Source organism: Chiloscyllium punctatum, chromosome 10 (genome assembly GCF_047496795.1).
Source record: "Chiloscyllium punctatum isolate Juve2018m chromosome 10, sChiPun1.3, whole genome shotgun sequence".
Taxonomy (NCBI): Eukaryota; Metazoa; Chordata; class Chondrichthyes; order Orectolobiformes; family Hemiscylliidae; genus Chiloscyllium; species Chiloscyllium punctatum.
This window is the reverse complement of record NC_092748.1, coordinates 5128658-5147032: the sequence shown is the minus strand read 5'-3', so window position 1 is coordinate 5147032 and position 18375 is coordinate 5128658. Positions and strand designations below refer to the sequence as shown.

Here is an 18375-nt window from a genome sequence, read left to right as displayed (position 1 = left end):
AATTCCCACCTCGGGCGACTGTGTGGAGTTTGCACATTCTCCCCGTGTCTGCGTGGGTTTCCTTCCTTCGGGTGCTCCGGTTTCCTCCCACAGTCCAAAAATGTGCAGGTTAGGTGAATCGGCCATTCTAAATTGCCCGTAGTGTTAGGTGAAGGGATAAATGTAGGGGAATGGGTCTGGGTGGGTTGCGCTTTGGCGGGTTGGTGAGGACTTGTTGGGCCAAAGGACCTGTTTCCACACTGTAAGTAATCTAAAACATCTAAATCTAAGTTACAATGGGAAATGGGTGCCATGGAAAATATTGATCGTAGTTTGTGATATATCCATAAATGACATGACTGAGAGAAGATCCAATTCTCGCTCCCTATTGGTGTGAGCCCTAATTGGAAAGCACACATCGAAAAGTAGTCATGAATTGTCAAAGCCCAACACAGTTGACCACCTCCTTTTAGGGAGGGTAATGTGCAATCCTCAAGCTATGTGACTTCAGTTGGACACCATTATACTTGACTCTTAACTGTTCTCTAAAGCTGGCCACAGAGTTGGTCACAAATGATCACATCTGCGGCTGAATATAGATTGAGCAAGTAGCATCCAGCAAGGTTGTCCCAGGTATCCCCATCCTTGCAGCTCTTTGTCATCCAGTAGGGAACTCCAAGAGAAGCACCCTTCTCCAGGGAGTGGAGTGAATGTGGGATTTGCTACCAGGTGTAGGGGAGGGATTGAGGTGAATGGTGTTGATACACTTAAGGGGATGCTGAAAGTTGCTTGAGAACACATGAAGGGAAAAAAGAATGGAAGAATACACTGGATATGTAGGGATGAGAGGATGAGGAGTGGGAGGTGGTGCAGGAACAGTTGGACTGAATGGACCGTTTCTGCACTGTCCTTTTATCATGAGAATATCAACCACTGCAATTATTTCAGTGAAGCTCACATCCCAAGAATGCCTTCCATATAGGGGGAGCAAAAAAATGCTTCCTTTTTAAGCACAGGCTGAGTCCACTCCGTCAATTTTATTGCCAAGTTGTTATTAGAGGTATACCCTTTGAATAGCTGCATTTATACAGCACCCTTTCAAGTAGTACATTTGTGACAAAGCACCTCATGGAAGCGTTGTAAAGGAATGTGAGACTGAGCCATATTGGGGAAGATGGTCAAAGTCTGGTCAAAGAGGTAAAGAAGGTGATTTGAAGAAGTAAAATGAGAAAGACGTTTAAAATGGGAATTCCACAGCTAGAAGTCCAGGTGACTGAAGGCTTAGCTCATCAATCATGAAGCAACTGAAGCTGGGAGTGCTCAAGAGGTCAGAACTAAAGGGACATAGATGTTGTGGAAGGCATGAGGCTGGAGCAGAGTGCAGAGATGAGGAGACGTTACGGATATGGAAAGGTGTTAGGGATGAGTATAAGAACTTTAATTTTGAGTTGTTCCTTGAGGAGGGGCCAATGTAGGTCAGTGACAAAGGCTGTGATAGGGGGATGGGATTTGATGTGTGTTAAGACACAGGCAGGCAGCACTGAGTTTGATCCCACATTTACAGATGGAAGAGTATGGCACCCCTAGTCAGGGACATGTTAGAATAATCAAATATCGTAGAAACAAAGGCACAACGAGGATTCCAGCAGATGAGTTGAAGGGGTGATCGAGTCGACCATCTGTTGTGGAGATGGAAGTGGGCAGTCTTCATGATTGGATTGGAAGCTCATCAGGGGGTCAGGTACGATACTGGAAGTTACAAACCGTCTAGTTCCATCTCTGAGAATTGCCAGAGCGAAGATGGAGTTGGGGAATGGAGTTTGCCATGAGGATTTGAAACCAATATTGGGGACTTATTTTATTGTAGGAAATGCTGGACAGTGTAGCACAGGATAAGTGGCTATTTAAACACCATGGTGAGGTGGAGCTGGGTGTTGTCAGGGTATCTGTGAAATGAGACTCCCCCGTGGTCTTCAGATGTGTGCTGGGAGCTGTGACAAACTATAGATAACTTCTGGAAAGGAAGTAGGCCCCATTTGAGGAAAATTGTGTTTTGTCATCTTTTGAGAAGCCATCCTTTTATCATTTGAAGTAGCAGAATGGGGAGCATGGAAACCAAGCACACAATCGCAGTGTTGTACGCTAGGACTTTGCCGATCCCATAAATCATTACTGTTTATTCTGGACACAATAGAAGCACTGTTCCCTCCTTTCTCTTCCTGGTGGCTTAGGTGAGCTTTCTAAACACCTCCCTTCTCCCTCCCCCCAACCACCTCCAGAAAATGTTATTAATCCAATTTTATTTTGGCAGTTTTCACCTGCTCCTTTTTATTTTAATGAGGTAATGTGTGGGTTTTGCTGCAAAGGAGAGTTTTGCTTTTCTCAGCACACCTTCAATATTTTTCAGGTCTTGTTCGCCCCACCCAGCCTCAGTGTTAAATGTTAAAGTTAAATGTTAAAGTCCTCCAACCTGTCCCACCATTCCCAAACAATGGTCTCTCCCCTCCCTATCGCTGTAATCGCCCATCATTGAGCAATTATAATCAGGCATGTGCAAGTGGCTAGATATCTTGGAAAGTCTAGGGGCAGCTGAAGGCTATGCAGATGGGAAGTGATGAAACCCTGAAAGGGGTCTGAAGGCTCTGAAGAGAATTTTAAAATTTCTGTATGTTAGCAGCAGAGCACCTCAGTGTGGAGCAGCTGGCTGACAATCTCTCGAACTGCTGCTCATTTCCTGTGGAAAGCCAGTAGGAAGGAAATGGGTTTCTGTTTGCGAGTACCTTCCTGCTGCTGGTGAATGGTTTGGGTCAAGTTCCCCTCTCTCTCTCTCTCTCTTTTCAAAGGAAAAGTCTGCCTATTAAATAACCCGTCTGCTCTGTATCCTGGTTTCAAACAGGAGCAAGCAGAGGGGAGTCTTCGCTGTGTTAAGACTTGGGCTAGCACCTCCTGTTGAGACTACGTGAGGACTAGGCGGGTGTCGTTTTACAGCTATCCATTGCTCTAGCCATTTGGATCCTTTTGGTCCTTGTTTGGATAAGTTTCTTTAATTAACGTGAGGAGGGAGGAGAAGCAGCTGGAGTTATTTCGGAGAGACCGTTTGGTTGAGCGATGCCTTCAGACAGCAAGTGCCACTCGATGTTTTCACTCACCCTGTTGTATAAAGGGCTCCTTGTTTGCTCACTTCGTTCTATGCCTGGCCTCACCATCCCCGATCTCCCATCCTCCCACATTATCTTCCCTCCCCTCCTTGCCAGCCTGGTGCAGTGAGGTGGAGATTTTCAGAAGCCTAATTGAGAGTCAGGATGATGAGCAGTGGTTTCCTTTAGCGCTGTAACGGTTCTGTGAAGGCTGAGTTTAAAAAAAACATTTCCTGGTGGGATGGAATTTGCACGTTATGTGAAGAGAGACGTGTTGTCAGAGCTTGCCATTTTTGCATCCATTTATTCAAATGCAAGAATGACAAATTTCAAATGGTGACAGGAGAAAATGGAGTTGGTTCATTGGCGAGTGGAATCTGGCTGAGGGTTAGTCATGGAGAAAGCAATGGGGAAAGGCAGGCTCCCTGAGCTCCCGGGTATTAAGAAGAACTTGTTTCTTGAACACGTTTCTTTTGCTTGCAAGGAATAAGTCCCAACATAAAAGTGCAAGTCGATCCAATCAAGTGGACTTGACTAGTTATCTTAATCTTTGTTGGTAGTAGGGGGCCAAATCAGACTTCACTGCTTTGTAAGGGTCTTGGTTGGGAGAAGGGTTGGTAGAAGAGGAATGTAATTTAACATCAGATTACACTTGATCAAATCCAACCAAAATTGTTTGGAATGTTCTCTTCTGACTTGGAAAATTCAATTTTTTTTCCCAAATGGTGAGGGAGATGAATCAGAGCTTCGGGGTGAAAAGAAGGGCTTTGTCTTTCCAAATGATTTGGCTTCTCTCGAGTGGCTGAGGAAGCTCTTCCATTGCTGGTTTTAGAACCAATCTTGATAATTGAAAAGGGGTGCTCCTGCCTCCACGGTCTCCACCCCAAAGGGTTTCTCTCCAAGAAATCCATGTGATCCTAGACCTCTCCTGTTGTCTGGGTCTGCCGTTGAGCTGTTTTGAGTTGCAACAAATCTGGGGATTAATGAATAAATAGTAGGGAAATCTCTGAAGCTCTATCATCATTGCTGGTCTTGCTAAAAATTCTGTGACCCTGTGAACAAAGCTCAAAAATAGGCTAATTATACTCTCGAGCAACCTTCTTTGTAGAGACTTCTGTCTCCTGCAAGTCTGATCTGTGCTTTCTGGGTGTGTTTTTTTTTAATCTAATGACTATTTATCCAAATATTGTACATACTTTGAAGGGATGGATGCTCATGTTTAACCTCCGCCCCTTCCTCCCACATGAATGTAACTTTAATAATTCAGACTAATCCTGCAGAAAGGCCCCCCCCCCCCCCCCCAAAGTGTTACTCATGGTTCTCATGAGCTTGTTTTCTTATTGGTTAGTGTGTCATTGCCATTCCCAAGTCCATTGCACACTAGTTAAATGACATTCACCTTTGGTATTCAAAGGCATCGTGCCCATGCTAAATTTCAGATTGCACCTACATTCATAGAGATGTATTGCAGGAAAGCAGACTCGTCGGTCCAACTTGACCATGCTGATCAGAAATAATAAATTTTCCCGTCCCGTTTGCCAGCACCCGGCCCATATCCCTCCAAACCCTTCCTATCCATATACCCATCCAGATGCCTTTTAAATGCTGTAATTGTACCAGCCTCCATCATTTCCTCTGACAGCTCATTCCATACACGTACCACCCTCTGTGTGAAAATGTTGTCCCTTAGGTCTCCTTTATATCTTTCCCCTCTCACCATAATCCTTTGCCGTCCAGTTTTGGACTGCTCCCCACTCCCTCAGGTAAAAGACCTTGTTTATTTACTATCCTATCCATGTCCCTCATGATTTTGTAAACCTCTATAAGGTCACCCCTCAACCTCCGACACTTCAGATAAAACAGCCCTAGCCGATTTAGCCTCTCCCGATAGCTCAAATTCTCCAAACCTGGCATCATCATTGCAAATCTCTTCTGAGCCCTTTCAAGTTTCACAACTTCCTTCTGATAGGAAGGAGACCAGAATTGCACGCAATATTCCAACAGTGGCCTAACCAATGTCCTGTACAGCCGCAACATGACCTCCCAACTCCTGTACTCAATACTTTGACCTATAAAAGAAAGCATACCAAACGCCTTCTTCACTATCCTATCCATCTGCGACTCCACTTTTAAGGAGCTATGAATCTGCACTCCAAGGTCTCTTTGTTCAGCAATGTTCCCCAGGAACTCTCCACCTTACCATCAATTGTATAAGTCCTGCTCTGATTGGCCTTTTCAGAATGCAGCACCTTGCGTTTATCTAAATTAAACTCCATCTGCCACTCCTCAGCCCATTGGCCCATCTGATCAAGACCCCGTTGTAATCTGAGGTAACCTTCTCCGCTGTCCACTACACCTCCAAATTTGGTGTCACCTACAAACTTACTAACTGTACCTCCTATGCTCACATCCAAATCATTTACATAAGGCACTGTTTGCAGATTTTTCTTGTGCTGACTTCATTTTCTCCCTTCGTGCTGCCCTTTGCTTCCATTCCTTTTGTGCCATTGCTATTCATCGTCCCCTCTGTGCTGCAGCCAGGTCATCGACGCCTTGAGAGGCTGAATGGCCTATACGTGTCACAAGTTTGGGTACATGTGAAGCAAGATCCCAGAATCCGATTGAAGTTTGAACTTGGTTGTGTCTCTGCTAACCCATGAAGAATGACCACTTGAGCGACCAGAAGAGCCTTGGAGTTGTGCCAAGATTGAAAATTGAAGTGCAGACTCAGCAGTACTTTTGAAGGGAGGTCGCTGTTGTAATGTTGGAAGCACAACAGCCAATTTGCTCACAGCAGGCTCCCCCAAACAAATGCAGTAATGACAGGACAGTCTGTGTTTGTGGTGGTGATTGGGGAAATTTCAATGAGCTGAAAAAGTTGACTTGACCTGTCACCTTTTGTACAGGGTGTCAGGAGTTCAGGACAGCCAGGTCTTCAGGTTAAATGCCATCCACTCATGAACTGATTGGGAGAGCTTGATAAAAGCTGAGGGTGGGAAGGGAGTGACCATAACTAAGATATGTGCATAATTATTCTTGAGACAGGATGTTGTCTGTCTTGGAATGTTGCAGATAAGACTGTTGCTGTAACGTGTTGGCTGATGGCAAGCTGAACTGTATTTCAGGGAAGGTTACTCAGATTAGAATTGATTAATCACAATTGCCCACAGTAACCCCGAGTGTTTTAGCTATTAGGAATTATCTCTACAAAGTGCACATATCCCATAATGAATCCTGAGCAAAACTTTCTTTACAACTGTATGACTAACTGGACTTCTCATTGACAGTCACTCTCTCAGCAACTCATTTTATATGAAAACTATCTTTCTTAAATCAAATCAACAATGAGTGTGTTAGAATAGTCAAGAGGTAACAAATGAGTGAATGATGGTTTCAGCAGCAGATGAGCTGTAAAAATGCAGGTAGCAATGATGCAGTGGTTAACCACACAATAACTGGCTAACTTTGGCTGCTGTGTTGCGTACCCTGTTCCAATATGGGACCGAATTATGTAAAATTGATTTCATCAAAAGAAATAGTGTTAACTTCAGCCAGGTTTCCAAACACAACTTCGGTAACTTCAGAATGAATATTTAATAGATTTTACCATGGGGCGAAATGGGTTTATGTTGCATTTTTGAGAGGTACGTAATAAGTGATTTGAGGAGAAATGTTTGGGAGTGTGCATTTGAGCATTATTAGTTCAAAAAAATGTAGATGAAATTCTTATTTTGACTCACTTGCAGTTGAGTGTGAAGTGAACATTGTTCCTAAATCAATGTAGCGCAGCAACTTGGAGCTGGCATTGTCTTCATGCTTTGTTTAGATTAATCAGCAGTCAGATACAGCCAGTGGCTTGTCATATCCTCTGGCAGTTGTTTCACTGTAATTTAGGGAATTGGGGCCCGGATTGTCCGGTAGGAAGATCGTCATTACAACCATGTAGATAGGAGTTGTGTGCTGGGACCTTGCTGAAGCCTTGTTGCAGCTGACTTTGTGGGAACTGCACGGGAAGTGGAAACATCCGAGGGGCAGTCACCCTCCAAACATCTCCCCAGTTCACAGTTAAGAGCTGAATATTTTAGAGATTCCCACCTTAGTTGAAAAGTTGTCCAGGGAATTCAGCGGAATTAAAGCCAGCTTCAATTCCTGGCTAACTATAAAACTGACCCCTTGACCCCCAAGGACTCGGAATAGCCACTCCCTACCTAACTCTGTCCCCAAACTCCTGCTGATGCTAAATTCTCCACCGATATTCATGACCCATTAGACTATGTGTTATATGAGCAAGATTAGGCCATTCAGTCCCTTGAGTCTACTGTGCCATTCAGTAGGATTGTTGCTGAACTGATACTCTTCATATCTGCTTTCCTGCATTTTCCCCATAACATTCTCCCTAACCATCAAGAATCTATCTCAGCCTTAAATATAAACAAAGACTGTGCCCACCGACAGTGCTGTATGGCAGGGAGTGTCCAAGACACTCAACCCTCTGAGAGAAGAAATTCCTCCTCATCTCAGTCTTAAATTTATTTTGGGACGACACACTCTCGTCCTGAACTCTCCTATGAGGGGGATCACCTTTTCCCCATGGCTCCTCTCTGACAGTCCTTTACTCCCACACAACCTAGCTCTCTCTGACATACTCTAACTTACTTATCTGCCACCGTCCCCCTATTACCCATTACCTTACACATTTACACTCATTCACGCAAATCATTAAATAATGTAGAATCTTAAAACAAATAAGAAACAGGAATCACTCTCAGAATCGTTAATAAATAGCAATGACATTAAATCTTTAAAATATTTTTTAAAATGATTTATATATTTACAATTAATCCATAAAAATTAGTAAAAGCTAAATGATACTTGCCAAAATCTGACTGACACCCTTCCCTACAAATGTTAAACTCTACGGTGTGTGCTGTTGCTGTTTGAAGCGTATTCTAAGGTTTTCCCATCGTGCTGCTTCAGCTCTGTCTCCCTTATGCTGCCTATGTCCTGGACAAAGTTAAAAATCACACAACACCAGGTTATAGTCAAATAGGTTTAATTGGAAGCACACTAGCTTTCGGAGCGACGCTCCTTCATCAGGTGGAAGTGGAGGGCTCAATCCTAACACAGAGTTTATAGCAAAACTTTTGTGTGATGTAACTGAAATTATACATTGAAAAATTGATTGTCTGTTAAGCCTTTCATCTGTTAGAATATCATAATAGTTTCACTTCTTTCATGTGTAAATCACAAAACCTTTTTTTAAAAAGTTGCATTCTCAGATTGGCTGTTAACAATGGTGATAGCTAGACAATATGTTGAAGGTATTAGCCCCCTCTGTTCTCACCGACATCTCCAAATTATGTCCTGGACATCAGCCTGTGTTTGAAGAAACCAGGAGAAGCCAACCTCTGGTGAACGGCTGCTAAAGACATGGAATGGGCTTTTTTCGATATGGATGGATCTGGGTAAATAAGAAACCCTCTTCTTAGGGGATCAGTGTCAGACACTGCCAGGGCAGGTTCAGTACAGTTGAACGTAAAGCTACCTGCATGTGACCCGCAGCCTCCCCGACTTCCAGTGAGCACACTGCTTTCTGTCTGTCTGTCCACGGTCTATACTGTGCTGCTTAGTGACAGTTCTCATGATACCTTTCATGGATGTGGATCTCCTGGCAAGTGGCCTCACTCCGGTACAGTTGGGTGGTGATTATGGCTGGGTTGTTTGAATGACGATGGGAAGGTGCACGGTACCAAACTTGCTGCTTGTTTCTAACCAGCCATCTGCATGTCGGTTTTCCATACAGGCACTGATGGACGGGAATCCTGGCTCCTTATTCTCCCATCAGCACCAGTTGAGACCAGTACGAGCATTTGCATTTTCTGGTTCAGCTGAGGGGGAACTAGCAGAGTGTAACCATTTGTCCAAGTCCTACATGCTGAGCAGTGCAGCCACTGTTGGTTAGATTCACTACGGTGTGGAAACAGGCCCTTTAGCCGAACAAGTCCACCCAGAGTAACCCACCCAGATCCATTTCCCTCTGACTAATACACCTAACACTGCGGGCAATTTAACATGGCCAATTCACCTGACCTGCACATCTTTGGACTGTGGGAGGAAACTTGAGCACCTGAAGGAAACCCACGCAGACACAGGGAGAACGTGCAAACTCCACACACAGTCATGCAAGGCTGGAATCAAACCTGGGACCCTGGTGCTGGGAGGCAGCAGTGCTAACCACTGAGCCACTGTGCCACCCTGGAATCCAGTTAGCTATCACGTTTCCTACATTACAGCAACGTCTACACTCTGAAAGTACTTCACAATGCCTTTTTGGGATAGCTTGAGGTTGTGCAAGTAGCTATATAAATGCAAGTAGCTATAACTATTTTTTTGTGTGCCTGATGCTGGCTGCATGCTCCATTCAGGAATGTGCTTTGTGCAGGTTTCTATAGTGATAAAAGCTGGCGAGTGGTGGGGTGGGGGGGGGGGGGGGGCGTATGTCAACACGAGGAGTGCAAACAGTTTGAAACTGTGTCTCCGACCGTGAAACTGGATGGCTGCTGAAGAATTGTCTGATCTGTAACGAAATGTTTTCTCCTTCAGATAAAATCTGTTTTTGTCGTGTTTTTCTTCCTTTTGTCTGAAACGAGCATACCCAGATGATAGCATCTTGGAGAGATTATCACAGGAGCTGGTAGACAAATAGTTGACTTGCGTTTGTGATCTTTGATACCCCCCACCCAGGACTCATTACCACTGTCAATGCTATTTCCAGTGCGCTGCTGTCACGCAGTTACCGTGGCAATGTAACTCAGCTGTAACCTGGAAGCATATTTATTATTTCTTCAACTTCTGAGGTCTTCAGTGTAAGTCAGGGAAAAAGAGGGAGAGAGTCATAGACTTGCAGCATGGAAACAGACCCTTACGGTCCAACTCTGCCCATGCTGACCAGATAGCCTAAATAAATCTAGTCCTATTTGCCAGCACTTGGCCCATATCCCTCTAAACCCTTCCTATTCATGTCCCCGTCCAGAGGCTTTTTAAATGCTGTAATTGCATCAGCCTCCACCACTTCCTCTGGCAGCTCGTTCCATACACCCATCACCCTCTGCTTGACAATGTTTCTTAGGTTCCTTTCAAATCTTTCCCCTCTTGCCTCAAACCTATGTCCTCTAGTTTTGGACTCTCCTACTGTGGGGAAATACACCTTGACTATTTATTTTATTCATGCCCCTCATGATTTTATAAACTTCTAAATGGTCACCCCTCAGCCTCCGACGCTGCAGGGAAAACAGCGCCAGCCCGTGCGGCGTCTCCCTACAGTTCCAGCCTTCAAGCATTGGATTGAATGCAATATTCTAAAAGTGACCGAGCCAATGTCCCTGCACAGCTGCAACATGACAAGGGCATGGACAGAGAACACTAGCATCGTGGAGGAGCTGAATGCGGCCAGTCCTTTTAACTCCACCGTAAGCTTGACAATTGGCCATCCTTCCAGCATTTCGTCACTTAACGTTACAAATGTGAATCTAGGATGTTGCAATGAAACAGGTTTGGAGTGAATGCAGACATGGGGGAGATTTTTTTGATGACGTCTGATGGCTGGCTTCAGGTTTTTGCTGTCTTGAAGTCAAAGTAACTGAGGGCAAACCTGACAGTTTGATAGAAAAAGGTTGTCACCTATCACTGTGATGGGATGTCTGGCAACAATTACAAATGAACTAGAAGGAATGCTTATTTACTGGTCTGGTGAAAATTCAATTCAGTAAATTGCAGTCATTTAATGACAGTTATTTTGATACAATAATTGTGTTATAAATTTATTTAATGAAAGTATCAGCAGTTGCATTATTCAAGAGAATTGCCATAAATTTATAAATAAAATGGAGGATCAAATAGAGGATTCTTTATTAATTATGATTCCAGGCCAAAATCCTAAACTTTTCCATAGTCTGCTAAGGAACCTGTCTCTCTGTCTGTATTAGTGGGTTACATTTGAAATCCCAGTTAGTAAGAATGCAAATAGAAAGTTCCACAGTTTTAAACCGAATGGAAGAATTTTTTTATGATACACAAATTAACAAAGCAAATAGTATGTGTCAACCGTCATATATACTGACATCCAGAATTAAGAGTCCACACTACATGTTAAGTAGCAGACACAAACAAGATAAGTCTGCTGAATATCTCCGTAACCCCTAGCCCAGATATCATTTGTGTCACAAAGGTGCTTGGAAGCTGTCCTCCTCTTGAGAGAATTCAGCTCCCCTCTTTCAAAGAGCCAGTCTGATTGCCAGCCAACAGCAGCTCTTTTCTCAATTGAATTCTATGGATATAATCTGAATCCGCAGTATTCCACGTTTCTGTCTACTCTGGTCCCCAGTCTGGTATCCTTGGTATATTGTTACCAGCTGGGCTGATCTACTGCTGATCCCAGCCGCCATGTTAGTCAGGGTTGGCAGGGTTCCTGTTTCTAACACTGCTGCCAGAAGCTGCTTCTGGGCTTCTCCAAGTGCCAGCCCCCTCAGCAGCACATCAGCTGGATGGATCCATTACCTGTTCTCCTCAGACTGCTGCTCGCTCTGCTTCATGAGTTGACCAATGTGACTTGGTAATATCTCCCAATACGGCTAGGCAGCATTCTGTTTTTAAACATTACAATCCCCAGTGAACCAAAGATCACTCCAACAGATGATAACTTAATAGAATGTGAGGACACAAAAAAAACTACTTCATCACTATATTAGTTTGTGTAAGCTAAGGACAGCCTAAAGTGTATTACTAGTTGCTGAACAAAGCGACCTTGGAGTGCAGGTTCATAACTCCTTGAAAGTGGAGTTGAAGGTAGATAGGATAGTGAAGAAGGCGTTTGGTATGCTTTCTTTTATTGGTCAGAGTATTGAGTACAGGAGTTGGGAGGTCATGTTGCGGCTGTACAGGACATTGGCTAGACCACTGTTGGAATATTGCATGCAATTCTGGTCTACGTCCTATTGGAAAGATGTCGTGAATCTTGAAAGGGTTCAGAAAAGATTTACAAGGATGTTGCCAGGGTTGGAGGATTTGAGCTATAGGGAGAGACTGAACATGCTGGGGCTGTTTTCCCTGGAGCGTCGGAGCCTGAGAGGGTGACCTTATAGAGGTTTACAAAATCATGAGGGGCATGGATAGGATAAGTAGGCAAAGTCTTTTCCTTGGGGTTAGGGAGTCCAGAACTAGAGGGCATAGGTTTAGGGTGAGAGGGGAAAGATATAATAGAGACCTAAGGGGCAACTTTTTCACAGAGGGTGGTACGTGTAATGGAATAAGCTGCCAGAGGATGTGGTGGAGGCTGGTACAATTGCAACATTTAAGGGGCATTTGGATGGGTATATGAATTGGAAGGGTTTTGGAGGGATGTGGGCCAGGTGCTGGCAGGTGGGAGTAGATTGGGTTGGGATATCTGGTCTGCATGGATAGGTTGGACCGAAGGGTCTGTTTCCATGCTGTATATCTCTATGACTCTAATGGCCATTTGAAGTGTAGACACTATTGCATTGTGGGAAGGGAAACAGCCAATAATATGACTGATGCTTTATTAAAAACATAACTGGTCAGTAAGGCCAGCAATTTACATCAGAGGAATAGGATAGAATTCTGAAGAAGAGTGAGATTGAACTTGTACCGTGAACTCTTGCTTTTCTCTCCACAGATGCTGCCAGACCTTCTGAGTTTCTCAAGCACTTTTTTTGTTCCAGATTGCTGACAGAATTCTACTTTGCTTTTTTTTTAAAACGTTGAGGGAAAACATTAGCCATTGCACCTGGGATAACTTGTCTGCTCCTCTTTGAACACAATCTGTCACGTTTATCTGAGGAGACAGCTGGCTATGGTGTTTTAATATCTGGTGCAAAAGATAGCATATTGTACAACACAGCAGTCTCACAGTCCAACACTGGAATAATGTGGAAATGCTGGTGTTGGACTGGGGTGGACAAAGTTAAAAATCCAAAAGCTTGTACTTTCAAATAAACCTGTTGGACTATAACCTGACCTTGTGGGCTTTTTAACTTTGTCAACACTGGAATGTTAGGTTGGATCTTCATGCTCAGGCTCCTGAATATTAGAGGAATCTTAAATCCGAAGCGCTCGACCTAATACTTCCTCCACACCAAATAATAATATGCATTAGATAACTTCTAACATTTATCAGTGGCAGAGAGTTAACACCTGTTGCTTCTTAATGCCTCACTCTCCATCAGTCCCTAACCGTCGTCAACTGGAATCGAGTAGAATTTACTAGTGAAGTGGGTGAGTCTGGAGAGAATGCAAGATGGTCGTTCAGGAGGTCACTTTGCCTGTTGACCCTGGGGACTAGGCCGGAAATGGTGGGGAGAATCTGCTCTCCATTGTAAAGCTAAGCTCAAGGCTGCAAACATTATCTTTTCCAACACTTACTCCCCAGAGAGTTGTTTACGTATTGTATGTGCTGTGGGGAGCCATGTACTGTATGATGAAACCTTTTTCTGTTGTTGTGTTGTGGTGGGTTAACAGGGTGAGTGATGTTCAAACAACCTCAGCCCATCCCCACCTCTCCTGTAAGGTGTCCCTCTCTGTCTCTCAGGTCACATCTCTCCTGAGGGACACGAGCCAGTTATTGACTCTGAGATAGAAGTGAAACAAATCCAATTACATGTGTTTTAATTATTTTAAAAGAATGCTAACCATTCACAGGAGAGTTTAGGTCCCCGCACCAATGGGACAAGAAGTTTTGGGCATTTTACATTTACAGCTGTTGCTGGCCTGGTGTTTGCTATCCAACGTAATATTTTTAAGTAGAAACAGTTTTGAAATAGTGCATGTTTTCTCAGCTGTGACAGTTCCAAAAGAACATCCTTTAAAGTTGTGGAGCTTTCTAAAGGGCTGTGAGTGATTTGTACATTTTTAAAGCTGTTGGTTTTGTGTATGAAGGCATGTGTACATCAAGACTGTGATAAGGTATATCCTGACAGGAGAATCTGTGTTTGATAAAGTGTGGAGTGCTGTATGTTCAGACACCGATATCACGGCCAGTTGCGGCTCTTTGATCTTAATGAGATTGCAGTGCAATAAAAACATGTGACCAGGCCTCCATCTTGGATTGGTTCTAATGAATCATAGAAGTCTGCTGTTGAGCGAGTGGCTGAAGGCTGCGTTCGAAACAGGCTGCTGGTGTCTATCCCTCAGCAACATGTTGACTCCTATTGCAGGATGCTGCGTTGGGACTCCCAAGTGTGAACAGGGTCTGCTGTGTGCCCATCATGAAACTTACTGTCATCATGGGGACCCTACTTCAACAAGGGGTTAATAGGAATGGAGTGGGGGCAGAAGAAGTAGGAAATCCTCCCAATGTTCGGATTTGCCTTGGGACGGAAGCTGTCATAGCGCAACATTGGTCAGGCAAGGTGCGAGCTGTTCCTCATCTCTCACTAGCCATCCTCCGCTCTCTGCTCAGAGTGTGGGCAAAGGTTTCAAACAACAGGGTAACTGGACAAAGCACAGAGGCACACACACCAGTGGTTCCACCATACAGTGACTGCAGAAAGAGCTTGGGGAAGTAGACTCCTAGAATGGCAGACTAGGCCCAGAATGGGAACCTTGCAGAAGTCCTGGAGTGATGTCTGGGACCCCACCAATGAAGATGAACTCTATTTAAGTATATTCTCTTCTTGTAACTCAGAATTATGAGATATTGTGGCAACAAAACACTACTTTTTTTTCACTGTATCTCCCTAGATGTGGTCAGTACCGTTCTTGATCCTTAACCTAGGTACAGTTAATAAATTTGCAGATGACACCAAAACAGATGGTGTAGTGGACAGCCAAGAAGGTTACCTAGGGTTTAACGGGATGTTGACCAGCTGGGCCAATGGGCTGAGAAGTGGCAGATGGAGCTTAATTTAGATAAATATGAGGTGCTGCATTTTGGGAAAACAAATCTTAGCAGGACTTATACACTTAATGGTAAAGTCCCAGGAAGCGTTGCTGAACAAAGAGACCTTCGAGTGCAGATTCATAGCTCCTTGAAAGTAGAGTCACAGATAGATGGGACAGTGAGGAAGGCGTTTGGTCTGCTTTCCTTATACTCCATGCTCTGAATATAAGAGTTGAGAGGTCATGTTGCAAGTATACAGTATATTGGTTAGGCCACTATTGGAATATTGCATGCAATTCTGGTCTCCCTGTTATAGGAAGTATGTTGTTAAACTTGCAAGGGCTCAGAAAAGATTTACAAGGATGTTGCCAGGGTTGGAGGATTTGAGCTATAGGGAGAGGCTGATTTCCCTGGAGTGTTGGAGGCTGAGGGGTGACCTTTTATAGAGGTTTATAAAATCATGAGGGGCGTGGATAGGGTGAATGGTCAAGGGGTGGGTGAGTCTAAAACTAGCAGGCATAGGTTTAGGGTGAGACGGGAAAGATTTAAAAGGGACCTAAGGGGCAACTTTTTCATGCAGAAAGTGGTGTGTGTATGGAATGAGCTGCCAGAGGAAGTGGTGGAGGCTGGTACAGTTGCAACATGTAAAAGGCATCTGGATATGGGTTTATGAATAGGAAGGGTTCGGAGGGATATGGGCCAAATGCTGGCAAATGGGGCTAAGAATAATTTAGAATTTCTGGTCGGCATGGATGAATTGGACCAAAGGGCCTGTTTCCATGCTGTACATCTGCGACTCTGTATTTGTGACAACAAATAAATGGTTCATCCATTCAGCTAGGCAAGACCCAAAATGAGTGCACAAAGCTGAAACAAGCAGCATAGCTTATCGCTAAGTTTTGCGAGTGCAGAGAGTTAACTCCAGTGAAATCCTGAGTCAATATTTACTCTCTCTCTCTCTGCGATCAGCTGAAGCCTCTGAATAGACAGCCACGGTCAGTGTTTAGTGTCTTCGTGGTGTGCAAGCTGCTGGAGTCTGGCAGGCAGCCAGTGAGATTGCATGCTGCATTTTCACTTCACAGAACCCATAAGGCTATTTTTATATAAAAAAAGAATTTTAAAAAATGCGTTCCAGACCCAATCCTTCTACGTACTTATTAAAAACAAGTTCTGACTTGTCCTGGTGCTGCCTTGGAGATTCTCCACTCTGGCAAAGAGCTTTGATGAAATAAATCTTTGATATCCCTCTTACTTTTAATTTCCATTTTCTTCTAATTGATTTACCGCTTCATTTATTTTTAAATCTATTCAGTCAGCCAGTTCTCCAGGATATTGCTCTCAGTAAATCAGCGGACAGCCAGGTTTCTAACAGCAGGCGTGTTTGCATTCACCAGCGGACTGTGTCCAGGAAGTCCCCTGGTGATTGAGTTCCATTTTTATACCCCGCTGTTCGTAAGTCGGAACAGATGCGGGCTAAGTCGTCCGCCCATTCGTTAGGACGAAATATTTTCGGTAACTTGGATTTTTATAAATGAGAAGCCGGAGGTCGGTTCGTAAACACAGGACGTTTGTAACCCGGGGACGACTTTGTATTTGGAGTTGCCACACTGGCTCAAGTCAAATTTAGTTTGGTGTTGCTTGGCTCTCGGGGATTTTTACCCAAATAAATCACCTAACTGTTCGAAATTGCTGGCTCGAGTTCTCGCTCTGCACACTTGCCTTCCCTAAATCCGAGAACCCCTAGCAGCGTGTGCTAACTTGAAGTAGAATTCCCTCCGAGGTTTTGACTGGGAGATCAGCATATTGCCATCAAAGCCGTGTTACTGTCAACCTCCCACCCCCCCGGGTTCAGGATAACCCTGAGGAGATTCTTCCTTGAGACTTTAGTGGGGGAGGAAGTGTCAGACCTCTCACTCACTTGGGGAGGTGAAGGCGAGAGCTGAGGATCTGCTCCAAATCAGTGTTCGGGACCAACATACCCTGGGAACCGGGAAGTCTTCCACTGGTTAGTTTTACAATCTGAGTGTCTGGAGTTCCAAATAAAAAATAGAAACTGCAGGATTGGTCGTGGACATAAAAAGTAGGAAGTCATGAGTTTGTAATTGTGTGTGCCATACTAATAAGGTCACTGTCTTTGAGATGTCTGGTAAAGAGGATGAGCTTGGTCAAAACTGCCAACTCAGTACTTTGACAGTTTGGACTGCAACTAAATTCCCACAGTACTGTTAAAACGTCTTGCATTCCATACCCCGTGTATAGCACTTTTTTGATTCTGTCCAGTTATTTTGAACTCACTCTGGGCTGAGGCTGAGCGCAGTTGTGAGGTGAGTGGGAAGTTGGTGGGTTGGAGACCGTGCCAGGAGCTGTGAGCCCCTGTCCAAGGTGGGTGCTTCAGGCAGTGCTGAGGGAATCCTGCACTGTCGGACACGCTTCCTCTGGGGACCCCATATTATCCCTCATGGAATTGCTAAAGAAGGACAGGGAAGAATCCCAGCTCATCGTTGTTTGTGGGATCCTCCTGTGCTTGATTTTTTTTGCCACATACAAAGGTGAGAGTGACTGCCTTTGATATCAAGGCAAAATTTGATCAAGTGTGGCACTAAAGAGCCCTGGAAAAATGGAAAACCCATGATAATGAGAAAGTGGTGACATATGGGAGTGTGTGCTCAATTCTCCACTGGTTGAAGTCTTACACTTAAGAGGATGGTTGTGGTTATTGGAGGTCAATCATCTGTGCTCCAGAGCTCCTCTGCAGGATTTATGAAAGCATAGTGTCCTGGGCCCAACCATACTCAGCTGCTTTATTATTGACTTTCCCTCCCATTAGAAGGTCAGAAGGAGGATGCTTGCTAATTCAAATGGTGTTCAGCACTATTCACAACTCCTCAGATACTGAAGTAGTCTGGACCTAAATAGCGTGAGGCCTGCATGATATTCAGCCTCAGGCTGATAAGTGCCAATTAATATTCCCAGAAGCATTGAGTCATAGCATCACAGAATCCCTAGAGTGTGGATGCAGGCCTTTCAGCCTGAAAAGCTTCTGTAACCTTGCATTTCCTATGGCTAATCCAACTAGCCTGCATATCTCTGGACATTAAGAGCAATTTAACATGGTCAATTCACCAATCCATTCATGTCATACCAGTACCAAGCAATGACCATCCCCAAAAAGAGACTCTAACCATCATCCCTTGGCATCCAATGCCATTACTAAGAGCCACCACCTGCAACATCCTGGGAATTACTCTTAACATGAAACTGAGCTGGACGTGCCACATAAACCTCTGACCTACGAGAGCAGGTCAGAGGTGAGGAATACTGTGGCATGTACCTCATCTCCTGACTCCCAAAAACATGTCCACCATC

At 44.3% G+C, this 18375-nt stretch overlaps 1 protein-coding gene across 3 annotated transcripts in view; it reads left to right on the top strand.

Annotated features, from left to right (window-relative positions):
• The window catches only part of ahr2 (aryl hydrocarbon receptor 2), a 155549-nt gene that overhangs the window by 45520 nt on the left and 91654 nt on the right, over nt 1–18375 (top strand). The window contains exon 1 of one of the 3 annotated variants that reach the window (XM_072578371.1): nt 16503–17014. The exons of the other annotated variants lie outside the window; for them this stretch is intronic. The gene's annotated coding sequence lies outside the window, so the exon portion shown is untranslated. Of the gene's footprint in view, nt 1–16502; nt 17015–18375 lie in introns of those variants that run through there. 3 annotated transcript variants of the gene reach the window in all.